This window comes from Cydia amplana, chromosome 23 (genome assembly GCF_948474715.1).
Source record: "Cydia amplana chromosome 23, ilCydAmpl1.1, whole genome shotgun sequence".
Classification (NCBI taxonomy): domain Eukaryota; kingdom Metazoa; phylum Arthropoda; class Insecta; order Lepidoptera; family Tortricidae; genus Cydia; species Cydia amplana.
Window position 1 is genome coordinate 10184185 of NC_086091.1, and position 20061 is coordinate 10204245.

The 20061-nt window shown below is 35.7% G+C and overlaps 1 protein-coding gene across 3 annotated transcripts in view; it reads left to right on the forward strand.

The window, feature by feature from the left end:
- LOC134658788 (nephrin) overlaps positions 1-20061 on the forward strand; it is a 297640-nt gene that overhangs the window by 200396 nt on the left and 77183 nt on the right. The gene's annotated exons all lie outside the window — the stretch shown is intronic.

Genomic DNA, 20061 nt, shown 5'->3' on the forward strand with positions numbered 1-20061 from the left:
CACAGGTCTTACACTACAAATACAGGGAAAATACTAAAAAAAAGGTAAATTTGTACGGAACTCTCGGTGCGCGAATTCGACTCGCACTTGGCCAGTTTTTTTTGCTTCTGAATTATTCTTCTTTCTTAAATATTCTTAATTTTTCCTGCTTAATTATATGTAAGTAAGGTAAACATTCTTTTACTTATCCAAATCCAATTTATATCTAGTTACAACAGATATCTTGTACTAACATGTTTCCTATACGAGTTCACCTGCTCCATCCAACTGGAAAATTCCGTGTAATTGAAAAATAAATCGACATATGATTCCGGGAACATACAACCAACATATTATATTTGCCGCGACGTGATAAGGTTGAATAACGTGGCTTTTCTTTCTGTTTTGTCATGTTATCCTGGTATTCGATTTTTCTGATATTGTTTTGTACCGATTTTGAAAAGGAAGTTATTTTATTGACCTTGAAGGTCAAATTTTATAAAATTACTTAGTGTAAGGCCTGAGTGGACGCTCGAGTTGGGCGTGCAGCGGGGCGGGGCGTGCGGCATGCATGTTAAACAAATGCAAGCGTATAGGAGCGGCCTTAGTGCACGCTGCTCAAATTACTTGCGAGCCCGACGCCACGCTGCACGCCCCGCCGAACGCTCCGCTTCGAGCGTCCACTCAGGCCTTAAACTTAGGCTACCTAGTATCACTACGGACTTAAAGGAATACCTATTTGGAATTATATCATGAATGTCATGATCTAATTCTAAGAATCTTTTTCAGCAGCAATTAGCAAGGAAACTCGCTAACGTAAAAGAAATCCACATCGAAATCGGTCTAACTATTTAAGAGCTACAATGCCACAGACAGACACACATACAGACACACTTATTTGTCTTGGAGGTTAAAAATCCGGCGTCGTTAACAATTTGGATACATGAAATAAAACTATTAAAACGGATTATATCTCGTACCTATATTGAATTTATACTACATCCCGACGTACATACATTACATACCTACATTTTTATATATTTGATTTGGATACAGACTAGAAAATGTCACTAACCCTTAACTCCTACAAAAGTTTTTGAGGGTGATTTTTCTCAGAACCCTGAAGAAGTAGATATTGCGAGTGGGATGTCGCTCTAATACGCGCATAGCGTTGTCTCGCTCAAACATCGGAGAGACGTGCACATCGCATCCTGTGTGATAACCGCCTAATATAATTTCTTGTAGGAAATGCTTCCGGCATATCGCAAAGATGGCGGCTGTCATTTTTAATAAAATTACTCGCAGTCGCTGCATTCGGCCCGTAAATCAGATCCACCACGCACGTCTTAATACAATTCTTTAGGGTTGAGCTGAGTATATCGATAAATATATCGATATCGATAGTGGGTCATACACATTTTATAGTTGCTTAACTCGTTCGCTTGATGCCGGTCCCATATTGGGATAAGTATCCCAATATGGAACCGGCAAGTAGGAGGGTAAGTACCCTCCTCCAGTTGAGGGATTTAAATCTTCTCGAGGCAGTGTAGGCTTGGAGCCGGTGTAGCTCTATTTGACGTTCATAAGGGCATTGTAATATGCCTACTTGAATAATAAACTATCTTTATCTTGTTCTTCCTGTAGACATAACAAAGTTAAGGGAATCTAAAGCTTAATTTTTATGCTTCACCGTTACAAGCGGGATACGTTTTTTCAGTACTTGAGATTAAAATAAGAAAAACGGGATATAAGTCGTGAATTTTACTGTATTGACCACAGAAGTTACCATTTTCTATAACGTGTATTTATCTTTAGTTGTGTACAAGTGGACAGTACCCCTAGTGTAAATTTCATTCAATAGCGTGACGTATAGGTACGTATTGCGTTAAGTCTCCTTTTGTATGGGTTTTAGAACAGCGCGTCAAGCAGGACATTTTTTAAACTCAAAATCCCATACAAAATGATTCTTAACGCAAACGTGAACGTCTCGTCACGCTATCGAATGAAATTTACACTAGGGGTACAGTTCTAACGTCGCGTTGTAGGTTTACAACTGTTTACTGTAAATATTCCTAATCAATTTAGTTACGAGTACAGTAAGTGTACGTTCGAATTGGCATGATTATCGACGTCTCCGTTTTTTTACTCTTGGAAAAGATCGATAGATTCCATTGACTCTGTTCCTCCCTACCCAATATAAATCATGGCGACATACGCCTATCTGTTGCCGGCTTAATACGATCCCCGAACGGGGTGGGGTTGCTTTTTACAATGCCCATATTATAGGCCAAGAGCTGTTTATAATCTACCAAAACATTTGATAGTAAACATAAAATAAAGTGTTGGGGGGTCTGACGCCATTGCGTTTATAAGGGAGGTGGGACGTAGGATGAGGGAGAAGACCTCTGAGGCTCGCGCGGGGTCGTACCTGGTGCAAAGGTTGGCCATCGCTATCCAGCGTGGTAACGCGGCAAGTGTGATGTGATGGGCACCTTTACACCCGGTATAGCTCGCGGTCTGGTCTGTTAGAGTAAGATTTTATTTAGTTAGATATATTTAAGTTATTTATTTATTGTGTGTGAAGTGTCCTAGTTATATATGTTAATTTTAATGTGTGTATTTTAAAAACCTACCTACTATGTTAGAATGTGTAATGTGAATTTGTAAATTGTAACCCATTTATATTAAATATGAAATTATAATTTTGGAAAATAAGCATACATATGCAGTTCTAATGGTAAGCAGTGATCATAGCATATAGATGCTTGCAAGTCTTGCAACTCTAGAGATGACACATGCGCGTTGCCACGCGTATCTATGAAGTAGATACCTACTATAATAATCCTGTTTGGAATGAATTCACATTCGAGATTTTCTTAAAAGACTAAGGTACAGTCCACTTCATAAATATGTATACATTTCTTCACCTTATTCCATTGCAATAAGATGAAAAAATATATACATACTAGTTGTTGCCCGCGACTTCGTACGCGTGGATTTGTATATTGGTAGTTATATATTCTACATTAGCTTAGAACATTATGCAGCAAAAGATTGCAGGTTGATCATTTGTTAATTATTAATATTATACAACGCATGAGACTTGTCTTTCACAACCTACGAAGTTTCAAGCCCCTAACTAATAAAACCTACTACCTAACTACCTATTTACAAAGTTTGAAGTTCCTATCTTTAAATAAAATTTGAACACTATAACAAACTTTCAACCCCATTTTCACCACCTTGAGAATTTTCAAAAACGCTGAAATTAGTTTTTTGCCGTTTTAAAATAATGCGTTTTTACGAAATTTCAAGTTCCTAGCTTAAAATAAAATTTGAACCTTTTTAACCCTGTTAGGGGATGAATTTTACAAAACGCTGAAATTACTTTTCCTGTCTTCTAATAATATCCACAAATACAAAGATTCAAGTCCCGCGCTCGAAAACATGTTTGATATTCATACAAACTTTCAACCCCTTTTTCACCACCTTAGGGGATGGATTTTCAAAAACGCTGAACTTAGTTTTCTTATATATCACCAAATACAAAGATTCAAGTCCCGCGTTCGAAAAAATGTTTGATATCCATACAAATTTTCAACCCTTTTTTCACCACCTTAGGGGATGAATTTTCATAAACGCTGAAATTAGTTTTCTTGCATTTTAATAATATATCTTTTTACAAAGTTTCAAGTTCCTAGCTTAAAATAAAATTTGAACCCCATACAAATTTTCAACCTCTTTTTAACCCTGTTAGGGGATGAATTTTACAAAACGCTGAAATTACTTTTCCTGTCTTCTAATAATATCCCCAAATACAAAGATTCAAGTCCCGCGTTCAAATATGTTTGCCCAAAAAATGTTTGATATTCATACAAATTTTCAACCCCTTTTTCACCACCTTAGGGGATGAATTTTCAAAAACGCTGAAATAAGTTTCCTTGTATTTTAATTTAATATCTTTTTGCAAAGTTTCAAGTTCCTAGCTTAAAATAAAATTTGCACCCCAAGACGAACTTTCATCCCCTTTTTAACCCCCTTAGGGGTTTAATTTTCAAAAACGTTTCAATTACTTTTTTTTTATATGCTATTATGCCTTTCTAAGACGTTTCAAAGCATTTGTAATGGATTCAAACTTTCAACCCCTTTTTAACCCTGTTAGGGGATGTATTTTACAAAACGCTGAAATTACTTTTCCTATCTTTTAATAATATCTCCAATTACAAAGATTCAAGTCCCGCGTTCGAAAAAATGTTTGACATCCATACAAACTTTCAACCCCTTTTTCATCACCTTAGGGGATGAATTTTCAAAAACGCTGAAATTAGATTTCTTGTATTTTAATAATATATCTTTTTACGAAGTTTCAAATTTCTAGATTAAAATAAAACTTGAACCCCATACAAACTTTCATCCCCTTTTTAACCCCCTTAGGGGTTGAATTTCTCAAAATCGCTTCTTAGCTCTTGTACACTTTATAAATGTAACCTGGTGTGCAAATTTCAACTTTTTATCTTTTGTAGTTTCGGCTCTGCTTTGATGAATCTGTCAGTCAGTCAGTCAGTCAGGACACTTGCATTTATATATATAGATAGATTTATGAACTAGACTGTACTGTAGTATATGGTTCTTAAAAAAACATGTTTAAGTGCCTAAGTGATATTCCTGGAGAATCTTGCTTTCATTGGCTACGAGAACCGCTTAAATTCGATCTGTTTGTAAGTTTGGCTCTGACGATGAAAAAAATTAACACATATATTTTTTTAAACACGATTTGGTCATCAGCTTTTTTAATAATCAAGAGATAGTTCATTCCATTCCGTGCTATTTCAATCTGTCTTTTGTAAAAAAATCCATTCTGAAAACAAACATACGCCTGAAAGCCCCGTTTATGTTCCTACCGCGATGCGAGTCTAATTCTCGGTTAAACCAGTACCAGTAGGTACTATGTACTACCAGTTTAGCACTGACATTTATAAACCCTATCGAGAACGTCAGTGTGACACTACTAAGACAGTCGTTGTAAAGCTACGGCCATTTTACTACACTTTTTTTAGGTTTCAGATTTTTTGTGTTGTTTCTACTCACAATCACGAGCTTTTTCGACCCTAATAGGAAAAAATTCAAAATTTTTATACTCACTGTGAAACAAATTTTTTGTTATAAATTATTCAAAATCATACTTTAAAAGTTATTCTTCCAGCCAACAAATTTGCCATTCAGTAACTTTGAAACTCTAGTGAATAAAATGTAAGTTTCTCATTCGTTTTCGAAGAATAAGGAGATCCTTTACGAACTCGTGTGAACTTATTAAGAAACTCACTGACGTTCGTTTCTTAAACCCACACTCCTATTTTAATGCCTCTCATTATAAAGCAGTCACATAAACTACTATTAGGTACTAGTTCCTCTCCGCCTACACTCTCTATGCGATTGGAACATTTCCCTGTTTGCCATCAAATCCGTTCGGATAATAACAATCCATTCAATTCATTCATCCGTTCACTATATACATTCATTTCGTTCGTTCGATCCGTTCCTTAGTAACGACCCGGAAAATAAACGGTTTGATATTTCGACTGTTTTCTCTAGCTTAAAGCTATGGGAATCAATACCGATAAGTGCAGCTAGGGCTGCTAGGGAGGAAATCAAATTATTTTATTAATTATTTATGTTGTCCCTTGTCCCTATTACAGTAAACAAGGTTATAATTTTATATGACAGTCAATCTGGGGCTACGATAATACAAAAGTAATGGTTTAATAGTACATCACTATCACTAGGTACACCTTATAAAACAAAGTCCCCCGCCGCGTCTGTCTGTTTGTTTGCGATAAACTCAAAAACTACTGAACGGATTTTCATGTAGTTTTCACGTATCGATAGAGTGAATCTTGAGAAAGGTTTATGTATAATTTGTTAACCCGTGCGAAGCCGGGTTGGGTGGCTAGTTACGATACAAGTTTGACAAGTGGCAAATTCGCAACAAGTGGCAAAACGACACGAGTTGCGATTTACCTATTCGCACTTGTGTCGTACAACGTTTTACAGACCATATGCCCCTTTAAATTTTCGTCATAAGTTATGACTCCCTTCGGTCTTGTTTTAATTTATCGCCACTCGTTTCGCATTTCCTCTATTCCGCACTTGTATCGTAAATAACTATTCCCGAACAGTTTTGTCCCATATGCCGTTTAGTGGCACAACCACACTTTGTCGCAGCGAAAACTTATTAATTCTACTAAGTACAGTCGCACACATTTCCAATTCTAAATTCATCCGTACACTCAGCCTGAAAACCATTTCAGCTGAAGCACTCCGCTCTACTTTTTGTTTCGACAACTCCGAAGAGTCCTCTAGTTTTATATCTCTCGACCAATGAGGTGTAAGAAAGTACTCTCATTTTTTCAGTTTCGAAGTTGATGGAACAAGTATATACTTGGTATTTTAGGAACAGGTATAAATACTTTAAGTCTTAAGAACCATTGTTTGGTTGCATCAGCGTTGAACGTTATTTTTTATAATGCTGTGTCCAAAATCATGGCAATATAACCAAGGTATACATAGAAACCTAATTCGTAGTATTTACAAATGTCGTCTCATTTTGTTAAATCGTCTAAATTAAAGGGGCCAATGGGAATCTCAGGTATGCAAAAAAAACTCTAGATTAATATTTTGATTAAACATTTTTTTATTTACATGCAATAAGAGAAAAATAGCAAAAATAGGTTACAAATTTGGTTAAATTGTAAGAAAAATGGAGATAAATAAATATATATATTATAATACTCTTTATTAACACACCGCAGTAACCGATACAACTTAAGGGAAAAAATAATAGGCAGACAACACAGGCGGTCTTATCGCCTTAGTGTAATTAGCACTTTTACTCTAATTTACATACTTTACAGGTATAGCTAGTATTTCAAAGTATTTAAATTGGTATAAATACTTTGAAATACTTTCATTTCAACCAAATCGTTACTGGAAAGCGTACGTCTTGGTGTTACTTTTTCACTTTGCTTTACATAGGTACTTTACGGCTCTAATACTAGCTAGTATTTCAAAGTATTTATACCAAGTATTTCAACCTACTGGCAAGTAAGTCTTGGAGATTTGTGTTTACAACTGGCATAAATTTATATTGAGGCACTTTCATTTCCTGCAGCTTTGTTAGTATTGGCAATTTTGTACTTGGTTATTTTAAATTATTTATTATATTTAAACGGTCGTTAACGTCAACAAAAGTAGATGTGCGAGCGCACATACGAGTAAGGTTAATAAATGAAGAACGAAGATTTAATATAGGACTTGGCCTTTAATAGCTAGGTATTACAAGGTATAAAAAATTGTATGGAAAATATGGGTCGCGGCCACGTGTGCTCGGTCCGGCGACCTGAGGCAAATAGGAGGAATAGCGGGCGCGCTGCAGGCTGGTGGCGGGGGTTCCTCACCCCCGCGCTCGTCTGATGACGTTGTAAGCAGCGGCGCAGACAGTAGATAAATGCTTTCATTCCTTAGAAACTATTGTTTACTTGGCTAACAATTATTTACAAATAAAGTTCAGTTATACAACATTAAATTAAAGTAAATTATTTAAAACACAGCTATGTACAAAATTATATTATTAAAATGTAATATCTAAAATTAACTATATTCTCTTTATTTATTTTTTGTCTCAAGTTAGGTTATTTATAATATGAATATGAAAGTAAAATATAAAAACACTTACAAAACAATAAAAAATACATATAAACACATTATAAAAAACCTAACCTAGGGTGCCGCCGGCAGCGGGGCAAGGCCCAAGCTGCCGGTGGTCAGGGCTGCAGAGAGAGGAACCGGCGGACTATCCGCGCCGTGTCCAAGATCACCGCCTTCTGCATCTGCCCTTGATCCAACCACCTAGCGAGAGTCTCTCAAGATGTTGGTCGAGACTCTTCGCTATTAGACCGTTCACTGAAACGACTATAAAAACTTTTTTATTATTATTATTTTCCTAGCCTGAGTCCCACTGCTGGGCAAAGGCCTCTCCCCTTGATTTCCACGACATTAATATCAAAACAAAATATATACTTACCCATAAATACACTTTCGGCCTGATTCGAACTTTAACAGCCGTATTCGAACATTGAGATACGTCAAATACTAGATATTGAAACGATATGGATAGGATATGTCAGTGTCTCTCATTGTTCGAATACGGCTGTAAGTTAAGTAGGTACGTCAAAAATTTGCTTGACACGATATGGACCGGATACGGATACGAGGATACGACGTTTTTGTTTGAAGGAACGTCACTTTTGAAACTGACATATCCGTTCCATGTCGTATCTTTAGCAAATTTTTGACGTATTTTAGTGCCAGTTGCACCATCCTCACTTGACAGACTGATCAATGTCGCCCGGCGCGCCGCGGCGGTTTACTTTGAAAATTGACCTCCGAAGCTTAAGATTAACTTCGAAAATGCTTTCAAGTGGCTCGCAAAGCCTTTAATGCCGAAAACTGCGCGGCGCACACGTCTTCATAAAATATGCTAATCTTTGAGAACTTTAATTAAAATTGATATTATAGTATAACTAAAGTAAAAAATAAACATCATTTTCTTAGAAAATATCGTAAAGAAACATGGTTGTTTATCCGACAAAGCCCAGTTTTCCTTATGACACAGTTTCACAGGTATTATTCGTAAAAATAGTCCCTACGCCAAATCATTATAAAAGCAACGACCCCGGGCACCTTTAATAAGTAAACGGAAAATCATTAGCCGAACAAAATGTTGTAGATAAAAATAAAAATAGAAACAAAGTAGATTGTGCAATGTACCCCACAATTTAAATGAATTAATTACGCAAATTGGCCTTTCGTTCCAACTTTTAAACTCGACTTACCCTCTGGAGGGTTGTTTCCGAAAAATCCTGCACCTTCCCATTTTTAAATTGCATTGAGGATAAAATGCAGGATAATATACTAAATAGGGTTCATCGACATACCTATTACGTCACAGCAACTGGGTGAGTTAGATAAAATAGAAGAAAAAACCGGCCAAGTGCGAGTCGGACTCGCGCACGGAGGATTCCGCACCATCAACAAAAAATAGAGCAAAACAAGCAAAAAAACGGTCACCCATCCAAGTACTGACCCCGCCCGACGTTGCTTAACTTCGGTCAAAAATCACGTTAGTTGTATGGGAGCCCCACTTAAATCTTTATTTTATTCTGTTTTTAGTATTTGTTGATAACAACAGCGGCAACAGAAATACATCATCTGTGAAAATTTCAACTGTCTAGCTATCAAGGTTCGTGAGATACAGCCTGGTGACAGACGAACGGACGGACGGACGGACAGCGGAGTCTTAGTAATAGGGTCCCGTTTTTACCCTTTGGGTACGGAACCCTAAAAAAGAAACAGGGGGGGGGGGGTATACCAAGTGTGACAGTACATAATAACGACCTAGGTACTTATCTTTTTCCTATGAATTGGGAAAAGGGCTCTAAAATGTCGAAATTTTGTGTGATGTAATTAACGACCCCATAGTACGAATGATACAACTGAGGAACAAAGATAATTATTATTTTAAATATTTGTTGATTTAAATTATTTTTGTAATAAGCAGAAACGTCTGAAAACGATACCACAAAGCTTAGGAATATGTCCGGTCGCCATCAGATATATCGGAGTGGCCAAGGTGCTCACAAATATCTGAACATGCCTCTATTTTCATGACGTTAGAGTGCGTGTTTAGATATTTCGAGCACCTCGGGCGCTCCGATCTTTCTGATGGCGACTGTACCTAGGTAAAATGGAAAACTTCGCTGTCGTGGGCTAGACTCGAACTGTACGTGTACCTAGTGTAAATTTCATTCGATAGCGTGACGTGACGTGACGTAATACGTCAATTTTTATGGGATTTTGAGTTCCCAAAACGTCCGGCTACGCGCGCTGTTCAAAAAATAGACATAACGCAAACGTGAACGCTCGTCACGCTATCGAGTGAAATTTACACTAGGGGTTGAGAGCTACCGAGACTGACAAAATAAACAATTCTTAACTATATAATTTATGAAATCATGATCATAATAAATTATACACTAATATACGCAATGTCACAAGCTAAAAATATAAAATATTATCGCGCCCCTTTTCAAATCCTGACCTCGGGATACTGATAACATAAATAATACATAAAACGGGCATCTTTTTACCAAAGGAAATTCCGTTCAAAATTTATTCACAGACGTATATCACTAGTGTCGTTAATAGACTATCGATAGTCGATATATAGTAGTGTCGTTAATACTGTTTATCGATAGTCGATGTATCCCGGGAGACACATAATGTCCCAATACTGCGCTGACAGCTTTACGATGTCTTTGTGTAAAGCCTGTTTTAAGGCTAGACAATGAAATTTTGCTGCAATTCACTTCATAGCGTATTTTCGCAATACATTTTGGATAGTACTTACTTATTTATCTGCTTAAATAAAACAAATGTAGAGTACGTTGTACCTACGATTATTGTTATAATAATATTTATAATATTTATTGCCTAACCAAACCCTTTTTTTCGTTGTCACGTGAAGTTGAGTAAGTAGTTACGCAAAATGTATTTTCACCGTAAATGTATAGGTACATCATCGAAATATTAATTGTAATATTTTATTAATTCATAAGGGGATTTCCCCTTGTTTTTATTTTGCCCCTAATAAGGTTTTTTTTGCCTTACCATTATATATTTATTATAGGTATTTATAACTTTGCCGTTAAACCTATTAAAACTTGTTAGTCGTCGCATTTATGAGTCGTAGTGGTAAAATGATAATTTATATCACTGGTAATTTACCAAGTTAGAAATTTTTTATAAGTATACAAAATTCATCGACATATTATATTTCACCCAACACTACCACACCGCAATATTTACACACATTACACGTATCTATTACCACAAAAACGGTTTATGGCGCGCTAATACATCACTAGTGATGCACATCGTAATGGTCTATATATCGACATATCGATGGCCGGGCCGCGCCGCTACAATAGAGTGGTGACAGCTTTACGATGTTCGCTGGGCGATATTTTAAAGGTGACTCTAAAATCTTTTAAAAATTTTGTGCGCAAGCTTGTACTAGACTTTGTTAAAAACGAGAAAGGAAAGGGTTTAGTAGTTTCTGCAAAAGTAACGTCAGTCTGTCTGTGTCTGTTACCTCTTCACGATTAAACCGCTTCACTATCACTACTTACATAGAATTTATTATAGATAGAGTGATTCAAGAGGAAGGTTTATGTATAATTTGTTAACCCGTGCGAAGCCGGAGCGGGTCGCTAGTAAGCGATATAGATGAAATTTAGTATGGAAATGGTGTGAGGACCGAGGAAGGACATAAGATCGTTTTTATTAATCATCACCATCAATCCACGCAGACAAAGTCGACCGCGGAAGCTAGTCATAAATAATGGTGTAATATGTTACAATCTTATAAACAGCTGTATAATGTATAAACATTATTAATTCATGTAGTCTGTTCGGAAAGAGAAGAGTCGGGGAATGTATTGGATTCCATACACTCTAAGAATTATTTGTAAACTGCAATGAATCAGTGTTATATTATAAAGTGTCATTATATGGAACTTGCTAACTATGTAAATAAACCGCCATATTGAAATTGTCTTTGAATGAGGTTTTAATATGGCGGTTTGTTTACATAGTTAACAAGAGTTCCATAGATAGACACTTTAGAATAGAACCTAAGCTGTTTCCTTTTCTCTGTTTGATTTAATTTCTTCAAATAAAACGAAACGATATTTACAATCACAATGAGTTTGATAATACGCCGAGACATACAAAACACGCAATCGATATCATCATTAATATTCATATTATTCCAAAGCACAAAAGCACTCAAGACATATTATTACCATCAGATAATTAGATTTACGGGAAATCGAAAATTCCTCGAAGTTTCGAGCGGTATTCGGATTATAAAATCTGTATGTTTTGATATTGATACGATACGAGCGCTCGCGCTTAATTAGTTTCTTGAAACTTTGAACAAAATATTATTTATTTTCCACTCGCTTTTAAAGCAAGGAAAGCATCGTGAGGAAATCAGATAGCTCCAATAATGCCTAGTTTTTACTTTGGACTGAATGTACAAATGGTAGTTTTTTCACTTGGCCAATAGATTAGGTTGCCGAGCAGGCCCCAGGCTCCACAACTAAGCCGTGGCAAAATTCCGGTACGTGGGATATGTTAATATAATTAAGTAATAGCACAATTATAGCATTACCTTAGACCAAAATGATCAATCCCACAATCCACTCAACGATTTTTTAACAGCCTACCAACCACAGGTTGACTGGTAGAGCTTATCTTATAGCATGAAGTCCGCCTTTTGTACGATTGTATTTTTTTATGCAATATAAAGATAAAATAAATAACTAAATCCAGCCACTAACCAACCCACTAACATAGGCGGCTAAAAGTAGTAAAGGTATCTCGCCACTGGTAGCAAGATATCACTCATATAACTTAAATCTGACACGCTCAAGTAATTATAAAAAATATCCCTTTGTTACGAAAAGGCTTATTTGAAATAATCCTATGTGTGGTTTGACGTCATTGGTATTAAAATTACGTAACCCTGCTTATTTATCAAAACATTTACACATTTTTAAATGTGAATACCGCTTCAAGTCGTTTTGTCGGGATTTCTGGTATTACAAGATACCAGACATAATTTGCTGTCTTGTAGGAGTTCGAATTGTTGCCGTGAATTTTGAGGCCAGTGTTTATTTTGTGCGTCTTAGAAACAAGTGCGAGTCGGAGTACTATTACGGCAAATAAATAACTTTTGTTGTATGGAAGCCCCACTCAAAAAATTATTTTATTCTGTTTTTAGCATTTGTTGTTATAGCGACAATACATCATCTGTGAAAATTTCAACTGTCACTATCACGGTTCATGAGATACAGCCTGATGACAGACAGACAGACAGACGGACAGTGGAGTCTTAGTAATAGGGTCCCGTTTTTAACTTTTTACCCCATGCGTACGGAATTCTAAAAAAGCCATTAATTACTTTCTCTTCTAAACCTACGCGTGAAAATCTGATGGCTGGATTACAATGTATTTTTAGATATTAAGTAGGTACATAGAAGCCCTGAGGTTCAAAGGAAAAATAAAGTATTATTTAGAATACCTAATAAACGTTCCATAGATCTTATGTCTGGACTTAGGAATTTAGGGCGCAAATATTAATGATAGGCAGGGAGTTCCTATATCGATAAATTAAACTATCGATACTTTTTCCTAACACTAGTGATACCCACCCAGCTTCGTTTGTAACTATGTATATTATTTGTAAAATAAAGAAGAAAGGAATTGAGTTATTTATTACTCATTTATTAGTTTGCTTCCAATTAAATTATACTTTTGCAAAAAAAATTTGAAGGAGTCACTATACAAACATTCATTTGTTTTTGTTGATTTTACAATAATTAAAACTGCAAGAACGCGTTGTGTGCAAGTACATTTTTGTAAATTTGTTATGTTCTTAAAAATTATTTTTCTCTGATGATTCCTTATTTTTATTGCATACCCTAATTTTTATTTTATTTTAAGCAACTAACATAAGCAGCAAAGTATTTTGATTGATACGTACTTATGCTAGTAATATACATATATATTATTTGTATTCTAGAAACTTCGCTATGATAAGTCACGAATTCTCCTACATTTTCTTTCCTTGATAAACATTTAAGCATTTCCTTTCCTATATACGTACTTTTGTTACCAAGGACACAGACAAATATACAGACTGAAAATTATATGAGATCTCGAAAAGTAGGTAGTTACTTTATACACTACTTCGCACGACCCGCCCCGGCTTCGCACGGGTTAACAAATTATACATACCCCTTCCTCTTGAATCACTCTATCTATTAAAAACCGCATGAAAATCCGTTGCGTAGTTTTAAAGATCTAAGCATACATAGGGACAGACAGCGGGAAGCGACTTTGTTTTATACTATGTAGTGATTTTGGCGACAGAACGGCGTGGCTCCGTTGAATAGTCTGTTCTTTTCGTATACATACCTATAATAGATAGATATAGATAAATACTTAAATACAATATAGAAAACATCCGTAACTCAGGAACAAATATTTGCGATGAACACCCAAATAAATGTACTTACCAGGATTCGAACCCGGGACCTCCAGCTTCTTAGGCAGGGTCACTACCGACTAAGGGTCACTTGCACCATCCTACTAACCCGGAGTTAAGCGGTTAAACCGTCATCTCAGTCACAGAATAAGTAATAGTAATCATATAGAACGGACACGCACCGCCCCGCCCCGACTCGGATTACCTCGCCCGCGACTGGCCGCGACATGAATGTAAGCGTAAGTCGCTCTACTGAGAGCATGTCAGGATTCCGTCAGAAACTCAATGACGCGTGTACAGACGTGCCGCGCACACATACAAACGCAAATCATTTTTGATGTGTGGCGTGTCCGCCCTGTGTCTCAGTGTCAAATTGTACTGGTAACCATGGTAACACCAGGTTCCGGTTTAGTGGAATGGTACAAGTGGCCGTTATATGTAAAGTTGTAGACGGTCTGTATTACTCAATGTCTCTGATCGTTGGTAAGGATATGTGGAAATAGACTGACATAAACTACAGTGTTAGCTTACAAAGAAATTCCCCACGTGTCCTATTACAAAGAGAACAAAACACTATTGAAAGTTCTTAGAACTATACAAAGCAAACGAATATAGATCGTATTCCGTTGAAATAAGGTAGTATTAGTATAATGGCGATCAATACAGGGGCCTTTTTGTTAGGGATAAGAATGGAATAAGTTTATCAAGGTTTGCCAGAAACTGGTGACCTACTTTTCATGAAGACAAGAATAAATGTCAGTAATTATCTAATTCTGCCAATCAAAAGCATCATCTTCCTCGCGTTGTCCCGGCATTTCGCTACGGCTCATGGAAGCCTGGTGTCTGCTTATCTGCCAATCAAAATACAAATATCGATAATTACCTTATTATACCAATCAAAATAACAAACATTATTTTATTTCGATTTTGCGATATCATTCCCTCATTGAAAAAAACGCCTGTTTGTCCCCAAAAAATGTTATCTACAGCTAGAAAGAAGTATTATCTACACTAGATTTTCTTTTATTAATTGAAGACACTAACAGCCTGATTCGATCTTAAAAGTACGTCAAAAATTTGCTAAAGATATGACATGGATCGGATATGTCAGTGACGTGAGGTTTCTTCAAACAAAAACGTCACTATTGACACTGACACATCCGATCAAATTTTCGACGTATCCTAAAGTTCGGATTAGGCCGAAATACAAGCGTGACAGAGTGATCAGACAGAAAAAAGACAACGAAAAAAATTTTGATTCGACAGACGAACATTATATAAAAATCCGTCAAATTCCCGAAAAGTAACATCTTCTTAAATCCTCTTATCTCCAGTTGGTATAACCGCAAAACCTCGAAGACAACTTGATTAATGTTCCAGGATTAGCCCGGGGTGGGTCAGAGTTCGATTCCCAGGCCAGACCTTCGTACAAAAGGCATTATCTTATTTCTACGTTTTTCTGACTTATGTCCTTTTAAGCTTATTTTTGTTGAAAATGTTTTTATGTCCGGCTTGCTTGTATTTGTTCTGAGGATTTGAATCTTAATGTTTTTTTAGCAAATGAGTTATAGAGTGCTTTGGGATAAGTCCGAAAATACTTTGTTGTTTTTGTTGGTTGCTTGAAATAAACATTATTTTAATAGGATATACAATTAAAACAAAGGGAACATCACAGAAATAGCTTTTCAGATAAAAAAAAATTTACAAAAATGTGCAAGAAAACAAGAAACGTGTCCTTGCAATTTTAATAATTTGTAAAACAACAAAACCTAATAAATGTTTGCTTATTAGTGATCGTACGTACGTAGTATAAATGAGTGTGTATTTCTTTGCAAAAACTTTAAGGTCCTTATCGAAGAATAATAATATGCAAGTTTTTGAATAAATAAACAAAATGTAAATAATGAATAAATAATATAATCGATCCTATGTGTTTTCTTAATTCGCGCGTAGGAAAAAACATCAAAATATCTACACACTCAAATACAAACCTAATTTATATAATAATAATAATATATCATTTATTGTCAGGCAACTAAGGCCCATAGATACATACCTTACAAACTAACATACATACAATAATAATAACCTTACAAGCTAAAAATTATTTCGGCGACACTGAGGTTTTCTGCTGTGTCGCATGTTATATGAAGGATAGACGTGTTCAACGAAAACCGTTCAATCTATAGTACGAACCCTATAAAAAACGAGCCGAAAAGGTCAAGACAATCAAAACAGTGAGGGATCTCGATTCAATCCTGACCAACGTGGAAGCCGATTCCGTTTTAACAATTCCATATGGGTTTTCTGTTGTTTTGATACGACCTTGACTGTGAGGCCCAATAGGGAGAGAGAGAAAGAGGGTGACTACTTAAAAACACAATTCAAGTTACTCGTATTTGATTAAAATCCAATATTTTAGAGACCGAGCTTTGCAAAACACAAAAACTCAAAAATGTGCGTTTTCACAGAGATAGACCTAAAGTCTATTTTTATTCGGTAGACTAAAATGACATTTCATAGTATGAAATGACACATGATGTTCATACCGTCTACCGAATAAAAAAATAGACTTTATCTAGATCGTTTTTTAGCCTCCGAAAACCCCCATATAGCAAATTTCATCGAAATCGTTAGAGCCGTTTCCGAGATCCCCGAAATATCGATATAAATAAATATACAAGAATTGCTCGTTTAAAAAAAGGTATTAGATTAGATTAGATAGATAGATATGAAATTGTTAACGGAATAGGCTTCAAGGATGTAAAAATACCATCCCATGATACATAATTCAAGTCTTGTTGACTTTCGGACCTATCCATCATGGGAGACGAGTCCAAGTGTCATTTTTCACGAGGAATATATTTGTGTAAACAAATTAAGGAACGCTTAAGTTTTTTTGTTGATTCTCAGTAAAGTAGAATTTGTCAGAGATTTTTCAGGTCACGGAAATTACTCACAGCTTGAATAGAATTCGGATATAATGGGAGTGATGTCCCAAATTTTCGAAGTAAGATTTTAATATGTTTTAGGTAGATAGGTACAATTCTGGTGATTTGTTACTCGAAACCTATATCAAAAAAAGGGAAAGAAACTTTTCATTTGGAATCTGGTGACACACAAATTAAATTGTTCACGTATGTATATAAATGTTTTGACATCAACTTTAATGAGAACCAAGTAGTAATTTGCCTACATAATTTTCATGTTACGTAGCGTGAAACCACCCAACTATACCTAGTCTAGTACTACAACTATGGTTCACAGGTTTAAGACGTAATAAAGTTAAAGTACCTACCAATATTCTATTTGTCCTGTGAGTATTACACATTAATATTGCAAATTTCACAATTTTAGTCCAACGCAATATTATACCTTAAGTTCCTTAGCATAACAGCTAAAAAACATATACTAAAAGTAAGTAGACGTTGACAAGTCGGCTCCTCGCAAAGGGTCTAATGATAGATTGATAAATGGCTCAAGGGCTCGACCTTGTGCTATCTTTTTTAGTTCAACTGAAATAATAAATAGACCTTCCTTGCGCCATCTATCGTCGTTTCGTTTAAATTGGCCTTTTGTTTTTCTTCCAAAGTAGTTTGTAAGGCGTCTTAGTTCAAGGGTTTCGAAGTCATTTGGACGTTTGCATTACGAAGTTTGATTAAAAATTCCAGTATTTTTGGCTTCTGACATAAATGACTATATCAGTAAATGGAGTTTTTACCTACTGTGGAAGTCTTTGGATATATAATTGAAATTTTGCGCGTTATTTAAACATAGTTTTATAAGATATATCGCGAATTAATTTTGGTACCTAGTGTTTGGTTTATCACTAGGTAATGATTTCCAATAATAATAGTGAAAATACAACATTATGATGATTTTAATCTCGAAAATTTAAGGACTATTGAAGATAATTATTACCTACATTAACTAACCCTTATTGAAAAAAAAACGGATGATGCAGTAAAAATAATAATACATATATAATCAGTCTATATTTTTCCTTAATGCTTATGAAGGCAATAGATTAGAACATCTAACCTATAAAAATATGCTATAAAACAAGAATCTCATCTGATTCTGATGACGCAAAATCAAAAGATCCCCACATTAATCTTAAAAACGATGTAATCAGTGATAAAGCCAGTAAAGGTCAGGCCAGGTAAATAGATCATCAGAACCATAAAGACTAGACTGTAAAAGAACTGGAAGCAGAAACATTGCTGGCCAGATTAAGTAATAAATAACGGGCCGGGAAATTTAGAGAGAATTTACTTTGCCGGCGTAAGTTATGAGCGGGAGTATTAATGTTACGTGAACTGTTGTAAGTCTGATATATTCTGCGCATGAGATGGGATTTGAAAAGATTTTCTTGAGGATGAAAATATGCAGGTATATTAGTATGATTTACTTAGAGAAAAATCAATTCAGAAAGCAAGTAAGTACTGACCAATAGAACCACGGGCGATAACTTGTAAAGTAGTTAATGGCGATGTGTAATGGACTCTCTTGGACGTCAGCTGCCGCTCCGTTGGTGGGTTGAGGAACGGCAGCCACCCAAACACGTAAAGTCGCAATTTAGTCATCGTATCCCAATTGAAACTTTGTCATATCATAGTTTATATGTTATTGTGAATAAATTATGTCGTCAGCCGGCTGTATTGTGGTGGAAAGACTGTCTACTGGTGCTCTTAAGACCGTAAAGCACTAGCCAGACGGCAGCAGCTATCACTTAATGTACTGCATCTCCCTAATTCATCACAAAAGTGGTGAAAGGTCAAGTACAATGAAGCCTCGTGAACATCAGTTGTCGGTCCGTTTCTGGATTGATGAACAACAACCACTGTAACAAACCATCAACGGAGCGGTAGCTGATGTTCACGAGAAAATAGGAAGCTGGTAAATTTAATTAAAACGTGTTTTCTAATCTCGTTCCTTGCACCGCATCTTAAAGGGACCGTGACATATTTCTCCCGCCCCGAGACAGAAGGCTCGAAAACTTACTGGCGGTACATTTGGTTGATGTTGATACAGATCTACTTATACTAATACTTCACAAGTAATTATAATGTGGTTCACGCATGCGGGATTAACTTGGTAGATTAAGAACTTTTCAAGCCGCAGTAGGTTTATTTGGTTATTTTTTGCTTGTTTGAAGTCAATTTACATAATTGATAATTATAGGCTGTTGCTGAAGATTTGATTTTAACACATTCACTGCCAGCGACCCGCTATGGCGGGTTTTCTGTTTATTCAAATCTGCTTTTCGCTACAAATAGGAAAATCTATGTTATCGGCTACGGTCGTAGCGATTAGCTCGCGCTTGCATACAGTGAATGTGTTAAGGAATAAACTAAGTAATAATTTGGAAGAATTCTTCGTTTTCAATAATATATAAATATTTCATAGTGAAAATAAAAATCATGTCACCCAATATATTTACTCGCAAGATGCTAGAGTATTATTTATTTAGCCTCAGGCAAAAATTACGAGAAATCATATTACATTCCACTGCCTACTGAAAAAAATTCCAGAATCTGTAGTATAACATCGTATAAATACGAGTTTTCCAAACATTTACATAGCGTGACATATTAGATTAGAAATACAGGGTGAAGTACCATGGAGGATATTTGAAACTATAACAAATACAAGTACATGGATAAAGGAATATTTACTTCGAATTTGCAAATAACAAAATTGCATTCTTACACCCATATTAATAAAACTTGGCAACTGCTACAAACCTTTATTTTTTTATCTCTTTCCGTCATTTTACCAATATAAATGTCAAAATAACGGGTAGGGACAAACTATCATCAACCGTTTCATTAATTTTACCGGCATTTATGAATTATCAATAATGCTATTAGTGTTTTAATCATCTCACAATGGGATCAAAATAGAACCGG